Here is a 13118-nt window from a genome sequence, read left to right as displayed (position 1 = left end):
AGAGAAGTATATTACTCAAGAAATAAGCCAAGGATTCCTTATAGTGATCCAGTAAACTTCGATCATAGGATATGTCCTAAAGGAAAAAGAAAGGAGACAGAAAGACCTATAAAGTTTCAAGAAATGGACAAAGGAAAAATTCTTAATCTTTCAGCCCATGATCCTCAAGAATGGACAACAATATTAGATCTTTGGAAAAACCAAGTAGTCTCAGACTATATCCAAAACTTTCAATCCCAAGATTTAGAAGAAAAGTATAAATACTTAGAAACATTTTTAGGAGAAAGTGTAAAAGACTTATGGGAAAGCTACAAAAGAGGAAATCTAGAAGAATTTGGTCATTTAATGAGTCTTGGATCCAATCCATATAATTTTGTTAATAAAGTTTATCAGTTAGTAACAGGAGATGATCCCAACTTAGGATTCATTACATTACAAAAAGATGCAGTAGTTTACTTAGAACAACTTAGTCTCCATAATTACAAATATGTTAAGAAATCCCTCCAAGATTACTTTTATTATGCATGCATATCAAGGAATGCATTTAATAAAGATTTAGGTACAAAGTTATTCAGGAAATTACCAGGAGCCTTAGGAAAAGAAATTTATGATAAATGGCAAAATCTAGAAACAGCAAACCCAACAGCAGTTTACTCTATAGGGCAAAGAACTAAATTCATTATGACCATTCTTCAAGAAAAATGTACAGACATCTAAATACAAAGACAACTCAAAGGAGATGACTTTGGGTTTTGCAAACAGATATACACTACTCAAGCTTACGGTTCAAAAGACTCAGGACATAAACCTAGGAGACATAAGAAATATTTCAAAAAAGGATACTTTATCCATAGGTCAAAAAGTAGAAAACCTTATCTAAACAAAGATAGACATGTCAAAAGATTTAACCCAAAAATAACTTATAAGAATAAACTCTCTTTTTATATTTGTGGGCAAATAGAACGTTTAGCCAATACCTGTCCCAAAAGACAAAACATTAACTCTAGAAGATCTACTCTATTAGAAAATGTCCAACAAGATCTTATAGAAGTAGATGATGTCAGATACAGAATCCATTTATAGCATAATTAGTATACCAAATGCTCCTCTAGACTCTTCAGAATCAGATGAAGACTTAGTCGTAGATACCGAAGAAAACCTTGACCTAATGGACACAACTTCCGAATGTACACATATATGGTCTTGGTATACTGGGCTGGACAGCAATCCTTGTTTTAAATGTGCTTGGTATCCCAGTAAGAAACAAAGAGCTAAATGTAATCAGTGCTTCTTAGAAGCATGCATCCCTTGTCTCAAAATACTTGGTATAGAACCTGTAGACAATATTATCCACAACAGATTACATAACACTAAGCTAGATATCTTGGCTAGAAAAATAGAAAATTGTGAAGCAGAAATCAGTATCCTAAAACACAGACTAGATACATTAGAAAAACATTCCTATGGTGGGATTATTGTAGGATTAGATGAACCAGAAACCTCTTATGTTTGTAACCAAGACAAAACCGTTTCTAGTATCTTAGTTAGAGCCAAGATTATTTTCCCCAATAAACAATCTTTAACTTTAGATGCCTTAGTAGACTCTAGATGTACTAAATGTATTATCCATAGGAGACTAGTTCCTCTCCAATTTCTTAAGAAAACTACTAAACAAGTCTTTAGTCAACAAGTCAATGGCACATATAACCCATACACCACTTACTTTGATGAAGGCAAGATCCAATTTTATACAAATTGCTCCACCTTTTCTGGATCTTATCCTTTACCATTAACATGGGTTAGAGACCTTAAACTAAAAGTCGACTTTATTTTAGGCCTTAATTTTATCTTTCATAATAATGGCTCCCTTACTATTTCCAGAGATTATCTTCAATTCCATACGGACACCAGTACAATTCCTGTCCGAACCACATACTATCCGAACCACCTCTTCCACGGAGCGTGGTGGTCCCCTAGATTCAGAATCAAAATCCGAATTAAAAACTAGAGAATTAAAAGAATCAGAATCCAAATTAAAAACTAGTTGTCAATGTCAAATTCCAGGTAGTTGTAAACAACTCAATAACCCTACTATTCTCGCATTAGAACAACAAATAGACAACAATATAGTTAAATTAGATAATAAACTATTATGTTATGAGCAAGTGGAATTATATTCCTAGATCCGCAAATCACTTGGCGGATAGTCGGGCTAAAACGGGTGTTTTTTTCCAACAGCTTGTTGTGGAGGAAGGTCCTGTTTAGTATGGTTTGTATTTTTTCTCTCTTAGTAATATATTCACACATTTTTTAAAAAATAAAATACAATATTATGTTATGAAGAAATAGATGAAGCTTTAACCGAAGTTCTTATTCAACAATTTCAGACTTTTCCTGAAGTCGTAGTTCATACAGGCTTAGTCCCAGTGTCAGTTCAACCCGAGACCTACATCCAACAATTACCAAGTCCTCAAGATTATCCAGAAGAGGTAATGGGTGAAGATGAAGATATGGATGATTGGATAGAAAGATTGATAGATTTAGATTATACTTTCTTAGACACAGAAAAACTATATTTAGAAATAATTAACGTTCATCATAAAGATAAACATCACTTACAACAGATCATAGACAAATTAGACCAATTAGAATATTTTGGAGAGAATCCCCTAAAACATTGGGATAATAATCATATACAGTGTAGGTTAGAATTATTAAATCCCAATTATATAGTTAAAACAACCAATATAGAAGCTACTAACCTAGATAGGGAAGATTTTAAACTTCATATCACAGAACTACTAAATTTAGGAACCATTAGAAAATCTATTAGCCCCCATAGATCCGCAGCCTGTATAGTAAGAAAACACAGTGAACAGAAAAGCGGTAAATCTAGAATGGTTATTAACTATAAAAGATTAAACGATAACACTGTTACCGATAGCTATAACATACCAGATAAGTCTCAACTAATTAATAAAATTCAAGATAAAAATATATTTGGTAAGTTTGACTGCAAGTCAGGGTTTTGGCAGGTAAAAATGCACCCTGATAGTATAGAATGGATGGCATTCACATGTCCAGAAGGACATTTTGAATGGTAATGCCTTTTGGTTTAAAGAATGCACCTGCAATTTTCCAAAGAAAGATGGATAATATATTTAAAAAATATGACACTTTTGTTCTAGTTTACATAGAAGACATTCTAGTTTTTAGCAAAACTATTGAAGAACATATAGGTCATTTACAATTAGTATTAGCCACTTTTATGCAAGAAAGAATCATTATTAGCAAAACAAAAATTGAATTATTTAAAGAATATATAAAATTCTTAGGAGTAAATATAGGACAAAGACAAATAGAATTACAAGAACATATTTCCAAGAAAATTTTAGAAATGCCAGATGATCTATCAGATACAAAACAACTTCGAAAATTTTTAGGAGATGTCAATTATGCTAGACCCTTTATTAAAGACATAGGAAAAATCATTGGCCCTTTGTATGGAAAAACCTCTCCAACATGCCAAAAATTCTTTCATCAAGAAGATAAAATTTTGGTCAAAAAGGTTAAAGAAAAAATCCAAAAGTTGTCCAAATTACAAATGTCTTTAGACTCCGATTACCTTATAATAGAAACTGACGGAAGTAATTTAGGATGGGGTGGTGTTCTTATAGCTAAACCCCATAAGTATAGCGAGAAAGAGCAAACAAAAAATTGTAGTTATGCTAGCTGGAAATTTAAAGAGAAAGGAAATATGAGTAACATAGACTCAGAAATCCTAGCAATAATTTATTCTTTAGAATCATTTAGATTATTTATTATTAACAAACAAGAATTCACTTTAAGAACAGATTGTGAAGCTATAGTTAAATATTTCCAAAGAAGTAAAGAAAATAAAATAAGCAGAAGAAGATGGCTAAATCTAGTAGATATTATTACAGGAAATGGGTATAAGATTGAATTTGAACACATTAAGGGTAAGAATAATAGTCTCACTGATTATTATGGTTAATTGAACAGATGGATTTTCCAGACCATCCTCCAGACCAACTTCATCTAGATTTAATAATTATGGTCAAGAATTTCTTAATTTTGGTAGCCAGAAATTAGTAGTTTTTCCTAAATCTAATATTACTTTTAAAACTTTACCAAGCATTTCTGTAACAAAAGAAGAACAATGTTTACTAGAAAATTTATGGCTTTCTTATCAAAGAATTCCAAAAGATCAGAAGTATTTCTTAGCCAGCATAAATGGGCTTTCAGAATATTTTTCTCAGAAAAAGAAAAGTTTTAATTTTTATGTAGTTTTTCAAGGTCATACTCTTGGAGTCTTCCATTCCTGGACCGAAGTTGTTGAGAGCATCCAAAATTTTAAAAGACCCATTTACAAAGGTTTTAATAATCTGCAAGAAGCCTTAGAAGCAGCCAAGTTAACAATAGGGACAAATTATTACATAGCCCCTTCCTTGAAACATGTGAGAGAAGATCAAGTATCCTATGGCGTTGCCATGCATAATAAAAGAATTATTTTCTGTGACCTTTGTGAAACCTTAGCCAGAACCATACAAAGACTGAATGAGAAAAGAAGACTTCTAGAAGAGAAAAATGACTTCCTAAAAGGATACATCAAATAATTGGAAGAAGAAAACAGAAGACTAAAAACCAAGGCAATAGGTACTATTTGTAACCAGATCCCTACTAGTGAAGGGTTTTCACTAGCTAGTCCGACTCAAATGGCAGCCGGTAAAGACTCATCAAGACCGTTGATGGCTGGACATTTGCCAAAAATGTCAGAAGAGAAAAAGAAAGACAAACAGCAGATAGAGCCTACAGAAAAGCAGTATACAAACCCAGAGGAAATCAATTAGATGATGAAAGAATATTTTGAAGAATACTTAAAAGAACAAGGTTATGAGAAGAACGATTCAGATGCTTCCAGTAAAACTGGATCCACAAGAATTGGAACTCAGACTATTCAGTGTTATTCCCAAGATGAACACGAAAACTTTGATTTCGACTCAGAAGCCATCCATAATTTGACAACACTTGATGGCAAATAGACTATTAATTTAGAAAAGAGACTGGATAGAAAAGACTAAAAAGACTATTTAGAAAAGAGGCTGGATAGAAAAGACTAAAAAGACAACACATGGTACTACTTTCTTTCTTTCTCCTAATTATTCAATCCTATGGTTCAATTCTCTGTGAGCTAAAATGTCTTCATGTCTCTTCATTTGCAGGGGAAAAAGGTCAGCCTAGTAAGAAGCTCAGGACTTCCTCTAAGGTTTTATAATTTTGAAAACCCCAACTCTCGTTCTGTATTTGGTTGCTCTCCTGCTCTTCCCCTGATTGTTTTTTCTTGGCAGGAGGATTATCGAATTGCTGTTGTTGATGATGATGTTGATTATGCCGAAGATTTTGATGAGGATCGTCGTGAAGGTATTACTTTTATTCATTTTTTCGTTTTGTTTTAGCTTTTTGTTTTTAGTTTACTTTAGGTGCTTGAATTGTGTTTATGGGTACGGAATATGGATTATGAAGATGAAAGCGAACTGACGAAGAGGGGATGTTCTAAACTTGAATTAAAGCCTGATCATGCAAACCGCCCTTTATGGGCTTGCGCTGATGGCCGGATCACCGTTGTATAAGCAAGCCAATGATTTCCTCATTGCAATTGCTAAGCCCGTTTGCCAGTATTTAAGATGTCCTTCTATTTTCTTCTACATAAAACTCTGTGTGGTTGCTCATTTTCATTTTGTTGGAAAAATGTTGTGCAGGCCAGAGTCTATGCATGAGTATAACTTGGCGCCTCATTCCTTGTATGGTGATGTTTCTGTTGGGCTCGAGACTGAAACTATAATTACTGTTTTGAACAAGCTATCAAAGACTAAGCTCCCTAAAGAAATGATTGATTTCATTTATGCTTCAACTTCTAATTATGGGAAAGTAAAACTTGTACTTAAGAAGAACCGGTACTTTATGGAGTCCCCTTTCCCGGAGGTGCGAATTTGGTCTCGTATTCTAGCACAAGTGGTTTATTATTATTATTGATGTTGTTATTATCATTATCATTATTCTTATGGTGATGAGGGGAATTTGGAACTTATGCTTTAAATGATACTTGCAGGTGCTGAAGACTTTGCTGAAGGACGAGGTTATATCTAAAGAGAGAATTTATTCCAATGAGGTAATTTAGTTTGCTATTATTTTCTTCATGCATGTCCACTATATTTTTCTGAGGTGTTATTCTGAGTTGTGCCTTTTTATTTTTAGTCTTTTCTCTTATCTTTTTGGCGAGTGACGTAAAATTTACATAGGAGTTTCTATGGATTCATCTATATGCCTATTCTTTACATATTTTACTATTATTCAAAATGGTTGAATTTACCATTTAAATCATGAAGTTGTTTGCTTGTTACAGTGGAAGAAAATAACTTCTGCTCTTGTTCTTTTTCATAGAAGGGAAGTGGAGTTTGAACATCTCTTTTGAAAAAAAAAAAAATTGTGTTGTTAAATAATTTAATCATTTTTTGCCTGCATAGTGAATCAAAACTATCATCTCCAAAGCCACTATCACACTGCAGCATGGATAGATTATTTGTCACTATGGCTAAACCTTCAGATAAATGGTTAAATTTCTATGATAGATCATGAGAACTTTGACACAATTCTGATGGTGATGCAAACTCTTGATCTACTGTTTAGGGTTCACAAGGAAGTGATGTATTTACAGTTAGCAAAGCTTTTAGTGAAATGGATGGTGGTGGTCATCAGAAGTTGTTCACTGGAGCTGATGTGGCAGCAGTAGCTGAAGAGAAAGAAACCCATTCTTTTGAAATAGATCCTGCTCAGGTAGGGTGGTCTATGAATGATGATGTATATTTAAGTGATTAGTGGTTATAATTTTTTTGACCTAACTTAAACATTTACAGGTTGAAAGTGTCAAGCAAAGGTGCTTACCAAATGCATTAAATTATCCCATGTTGCAGGAGTATGACTTCAAAAATGATACAGTAAGCTTTATTTCTCACAAATGCTTGATGTTCTGCCAGTTTTGTTCCTTGTCACACATCATGGGTATGTTGTTGACTTGATGTTGCTAACTGCAGGTGAACCCTGACTTAAACATGTAATTGAAGCCTCAGGCTTAGCCACGCCCATACCAGGAAAAGAGTCTCAGTAAAATGTTTGGAAATGGTGAGGCCTATTGTAAGACAATATTTTTCATGTCAATATAACTCTCCAGCAAAATAGTTGAGACTGTTGAAGACATTGTGTAGAATTCTCAGAGAGGCTACATTGGCTAGTGCACTAGAACTGGATATTACACACATTGGTTATCCATGATTTCTTCCAATTTCATGTATAATCTTACTTCATCTCGGTACTGATTGTCACATAGGCCAAACATAATCATGCTTACCAGTGGACATCTCCATCATGATAGGTGCAATTTCAACTGATTTTTCTATTACCAAAAATTTAAAGAATCATGTAGTTGGAAGTAGGCTGCTCTCTTTTGTAGTGTGGAATACCAAATGTCTGACATGGTCTATTTAAAGTAACTTATCAGGAACTTTGGTGGTGATGCTATTGGATGAAAAAATTTAAATTTCAGAACTTCCGTTGTGGTTGCCAGTCATTTGGAGTTGTTGTACTGACATAGTGCCTTGTGATATCTTAAATCGCGATCTATATCATATAAGATTCTATATCAAGAATATGTTAATGAAGCATAATATTATCATATCCATTCTTGATAATCCTTTTCTACATTTGCTTTCATTTTCTCCTATCAAATAGTCTGGTTGTTCCATATATTTCATAATAAATTCTTTCTTTTTACTTGTTGTCGTTGAAAAAAAATTCTTGTTGTGCCTTGGTTTTTGTGTTTTCTGCCACAAATTAGTTGAACTACATTTTACTGATTGGTGTTCTGCATCTTGTCCAAGCATATTGATTTGTTGTACGTTTATATTTGAACTTTTCTTCTTATATTACTTGACCTTGTAGATGTAATGTCGAGAACTTGTGTTCGATTATTTGCTATTTTGAGGGTGCCAGCTTTGGATGTACCACCCAAGAGGTGGCCTAGAGTTGGTTGGTCAATGCTACCACATGCTTGCACTTGCAAAGACATCATGCTGCTGAGTTATGTAGGAGTTTGTCCTATGTAGAGGATTGAATAATGTGGCAATGATGAGGCTGTCAATTTGCTCTAACATGAGCGAGCCTCTTCATGGTATGAGCCCTCAATTGGTGGGTGCAAGCTGTCGATTGTCAGTCACTTTTTAGAAATAATGTTGGTTTTGAAGAAGACCACCTTGGATGTGTATACCCAGAGGCTTTCATTTAAGAAATGATCTCTTAAATACGATGCTAGGTTCACACCTTTCTTTAAACATTTGTGTCTTAAAGTTGAGATTTGATTATTTTGTTTACTTCTCTGTGTAGCTTGGTCTTTTCTGTTTCGATTATAGATTTTTCAGCATGAGGGTGAACTTGTAGTAAATTGTAGGAAGAGCAAGATCAGGAATTATAGTTCTTCCTTGTGGGGCCGGGAAGTCTCTTGTTGGTGTCTCTGCAGCCTGTCGAATACGAAAGAGTTGCCTCTGTTTAGCAACAAATGTTGTTTCTGTAGACCAGTGGGCCTTCCAATTCAAGTTGTGGTCTACTATTCGAGATGATCAGATATGTCGTTTCACTTTTGATAGTAATGAGAGATTTCATGGTAATGCTGGTGTGGTTGTACAACTTATAACATGGTTGCTTTTGGCGGGAAAAGGTCTGAAGAGTCTGAGAAGATAATTGAGGAGATAAGAAATCGAGAATGGGGTTTGCTTCTCATGGATGAGGTACATTTCTTGTGTAAAGCTATATTTTAGTTATGTGTGTATGCTTTGGACTTATAGTAGGTGTTTAATGGAAGAAAGGAAAAATTGATGTCAATGGCAAAAAGCGACATAAAATATGAAATAGAGTATGGGCTACGATCCAAAACTCTCACCTATTAGATAATTTTAGTTGTTAGACCATGAGGGAAAACTATTTTGAACTATGACCTAGACCCTCTTGCTGAGTATAGGTTCTTAAGTGGATGATTTTCGGAGCAACTGCTTCAGCGTAGCTAAGTTGTTTGTTGTATATACAAAGTGCATTTATGCAGCATCATTTCTTGATCATTTTGGTTAGCGAATTGTGTGTTGTCACTATTGGATGTGGATTGCACACTAGCCTTGTGAGGTTAAGCAGTTCCTGACATGGATATATGATCTTGGTGCTCTTAAATAAAGATTTCACTAAATTTAAACTCTTTCACACTGTTGATTTACACATTTTTTACTTCGGAGATTATCTACCTGCTTCCTGTGCTTTCTAATTGAATTTTTCTTACTGTTTCCTTTTATTTGGGTTTCAAACGGTGTTTTCAGGTGCATGTTGTCCCTGCACATATGTTTCAGAAGGTCATTAGTATCACTAAATCTCATTGTAAACTTGGGCTAACTGGTCAGTATTGGTATTTGATGGATTTTGGATCTGCCCTTCTTAAAGAATGTTGTCTTCACTCTTCATATTTGCTAGGAACTGACTTTCGAACTTCATACCATAGCAACCCTCGTGAGAGAGGATGAACGTATCACAGATTTGAACTTCCTTATTGGCCCTAAATTATATGAATCAAACTGGCTGGATCTTGTAAAAGGAGGGTTCATTGCAAATGTCTAGTGTGCTGAAGTATGGTGTCCAATGACAAAAGAGTTTTTTTTAGAATATTTGAAGAAAGAAAATTCTAAAAAAAAATAGGTTAGTTACATATGCTCTCTGCACTCGTTTGTATTTTCACCTTTCTAGATTATTCATAAATTTGGTTATGTAAAAAAACAGTTTCTGATTTTGATTGCCTTAAATATGAAATATGTTATGTCCTATATTTCTTATTGACAGCTGTTATGCATTGTGAGAGCTTGTGCCTTTTAGCATATAGTAATTTTACACCTTTAAGTGTATATCAATTGACAATGCAATTTTTAGTGACATTACAATTTTCCAACAATTTCGAGGTGTTAATAGTCCTGTTCTTAGACTAATTTAAGTGAATTTACATTTTAAAAAGACTATCTAAATGTACTTTATTTTTTCAAGTGGATGGGTTTATTAATTTAATCTGCATGAAGCTGACTTCGTTAATGAATTGCCCGTAGTGTTGAAGTAACTTGATTTTGACTTCAACCAACTTAGATCTCTCTTTTGGTAGGAGTCAGCATATGTAGAAGTTCACCCTTCAGATGAGTATGCCATGATTTTGGTATTGAACAAGTACAATCTTTGCAGTTTTATTTCTTGTACTGGGGAATTTCACACTGAAATCATGGAAATGCACCGTCATAAACTAATTGGATTGTTATTAAAAAATACATTGATACTGTGTTTATGTCATCATGCTCTTATTTTTAGGATGTTAACAGTCTGCTTCACCCAAAGAGTATTTCTATTAGTTACTCTTCTTTCCTACTTAACTGTTCTTATATTTTATTTTTTGAATAAAATTGTGGTTTTATTTATTTCTTTGCAACGGTCTTTATTCTTTCAGGCTTTATATATAATGAACCCAAATAAATTCAGGGCATGTGAGTTTCTTATCCGGTTTCATGAACAACAGCGCGGTGATAAGATCATTGTGTTTGCTGATAATCTTTTTGCACTTACTGAGTATGCTATGAGAGAGAGAGAGAGAGAGAGAGAGAGAGAGAGAGAGAGAGAGAGAGAGAGAGAGAGAGAGAGAGAGAGAGAGAGAAAGAAAGGAATTTCAAAAGGGAGCAGACGGTAGAGGTGGGGCAGAAGAAGAAAGAGACAAGTTCCCCATCACTGAAAGCCTAGGGAAAAGAGCCATCACAGAAGCTAGCTCTGCATATTTCGGGTGAATTCTGCAACTGGATCAAGAAAATCGACAGTTCAGCTTTTAGGGATTTTTAGTTCTTCCGATGAAAACCAAAAATAAAACCCACATCCCAAAAACTCACTCTCCAGTCAAATTATGCGAAGTAAAGCCCAGAGTTGTCTCAACTTTTCAGTTGCAGAAGATTTTAACTCTCAGAGCAGGGGGCGGGTAACAGATAATCCATCAAAGTCTCCTCTCTCTCTTGTTCTCACCCTCTCGGCAGAAGAAGAAGAAGAAGAAAAAAAAAAACAAGGAGAAGAGGAGAAGATATAGGACGGAGAGGCTGCAGAAGAGGGGAAGATATAGGATTGAAGAGACTGCAGAAGATTACAGAGGAGGAGTCTGGTTTTGTTTCTGGTTTTGGTGGCAAGTGAGGTGGCCGGCCTTGCAATTATCCTGACATGGGTGTTGGATTTTGTCTTGTAATGAAAGGGAAGAAGGGGATTGGAAGTCTGTTTAGCTCACGGGCCAGGCCATATCATGAGCAAATCATTTGTAATTACTTTTAAGACTCTTAGGGTTCCGCCGCTTTTGGGGCTGGATGGAGTTTATTCCACCATTTTGGAGTCTTCCATCTTTAAGCTCGTTTAGGTATCAATAGAGAAATCAGCCTCCCCTAGCTTGATTCAATTTTTTTTATTGACTAATCATATGTAGATGAAATTTATTTATCTAAATATACAATTCAACCCTCTTAAAATGTCATGTTGTAAAAAATCAACTTTGTGCATAAATAATTGATATTGAAACAATCAAGACCACATGTAGGACTTACATGAAATAGAGAAGGAGGTAGGACTTAACCTTTGTTAACCCATTATTTCTAAAATACAAAAAAAGTCATTTTCTAGCCATAATAACTAATTTTTTAAATGTTGGAACTCGTGCTATTTAACCCAAACACACCCCGAACAAACTTTCTCTCTCATCACAGTGAAAACCAAACCTCCTAAGCCCTCCCGCATGATTCAAGGAGTTTTTTACCTCCTCTAAAGCTTGAAAGGAAGCCAAACTCGATAATTTTTTTCATTGACCTATGTATTTTTTTACTTGATCATTTAAATCCTTATCGAATGCTTATATTTCAGCCTTTTAAATGTGTGCCAAGTAATTTTAAGTTCATATTTGAATCAATCATAACATTGTGAATAGCTGTGCGGTTGACAACCATTTGAAATCAATTTTGGAGCATCAATAATATCAATACATGTTTGTATGTTGTTTTAGTGGGGTATTTGAAAGGGCCTTTCTTAAGTATTAAAATGTGGATCAAATCTAAGTATTATACATGCATATACTTTGAGATATTTCAATCATTACATTAAGTAGTTGTATGTGCATTACCCAGTTTGCAATTAAAACCAATCTCGAATTTACATGAAGACTACACTTTTTAATCAAGTCATTGAAGATTATATTGACTTGATTATATTTTTAAATCTGTCATTAATGGATATTTTAAGTTGCTAATTACATGGGTAAGTACTTAGAGTTGGTGTACTTATTTGCTTGTGTTTAGATTGTTAAAATCTATCTATTAACATGTAATTTACATTGGACTATATTCTAAGCAAGTAATCATTTGCAATTGGGTCAAACTTTGAATAGGTAAAATCGTCCTAATTCCAAAATTATTTGAGAAAAATTATCGTGGTTGAGAATAGAAGTTGGAAAGTTGTGTTTGTTGTTGTGTGAGGCATAAGACCTTGTAGGTAGGCGGTGTTGAAAATCTTTTTGTAGGTTTAAGTTGATGTGCCTAGTGAGTTGTTGCAAATTTGTGGAAAAGTCTAGGCTAGACCACCCTAGTTAGCTATTGGAAAAACCTTTTGCCGGTTAGGCTAGTGAGCTTAGTGAATTGTTGTAAGTCCTTGCATGGCTAGTATTATAATTGGCCTTAAAGACAATTTATTGTAAATATCATAGGCCAACCCCAACTTAACGGAGTTTCAAGGTGCCAAAACATCTTGGGAGGGGGACTAGCAATCTGTGAAAGAATTATGAACCACCTAAAAATATTGTATATGTGTACTTTCTATGTGATTACTCCGGCTTGTACCTTGATCACTATGCATAAATGTAAACTGTGAAATTGGTTTTAAACTATATATTTAGTTTTACACATTGGATTAATTGAAGAAACAAATACATACATTGGAATTAAGCAAAACCATTTAAA

General features: G+C 34.3%; 1 pseudogene; it reads left to right on the top strand.

Annotated features, from left to right (window-relative positions):
* The first annotated feature begins 4874 nt into the window (after positions 1 to 4874).
* On the top strand, positions 4875 to 11533 carry LOC137943632 (general transcription and DNA repair factor IIH helicase/translocase subunit XPB1-like; annotated as a pseudogene).
* The last annotated feature ends 1585 nt before the right edge of the window (positions 11534 to 13118 follow it).

Source organism: Aristolochia californica, unplaced genomic scaffold (assembly GCF_029961685.1).
Source record: "Aristolochia californica isolate CCGP_79_NKW_82.1479 unplaced genomic scaffold, dmAriCali1.0.hap1 SCAF_11, whole genome shotgun sequence".
Classification (NCBI taxonomy): domain Eukaryota; kingdom Viridiplantae; phylum Streptophyta; class Magnoliopsida; order Piperales; family Aristolochiaceae; genus Aristolochia; species Aristolochia californica.
This window is presented reverse-complemented; position numbering and strand designations above follow the sequence as displayed.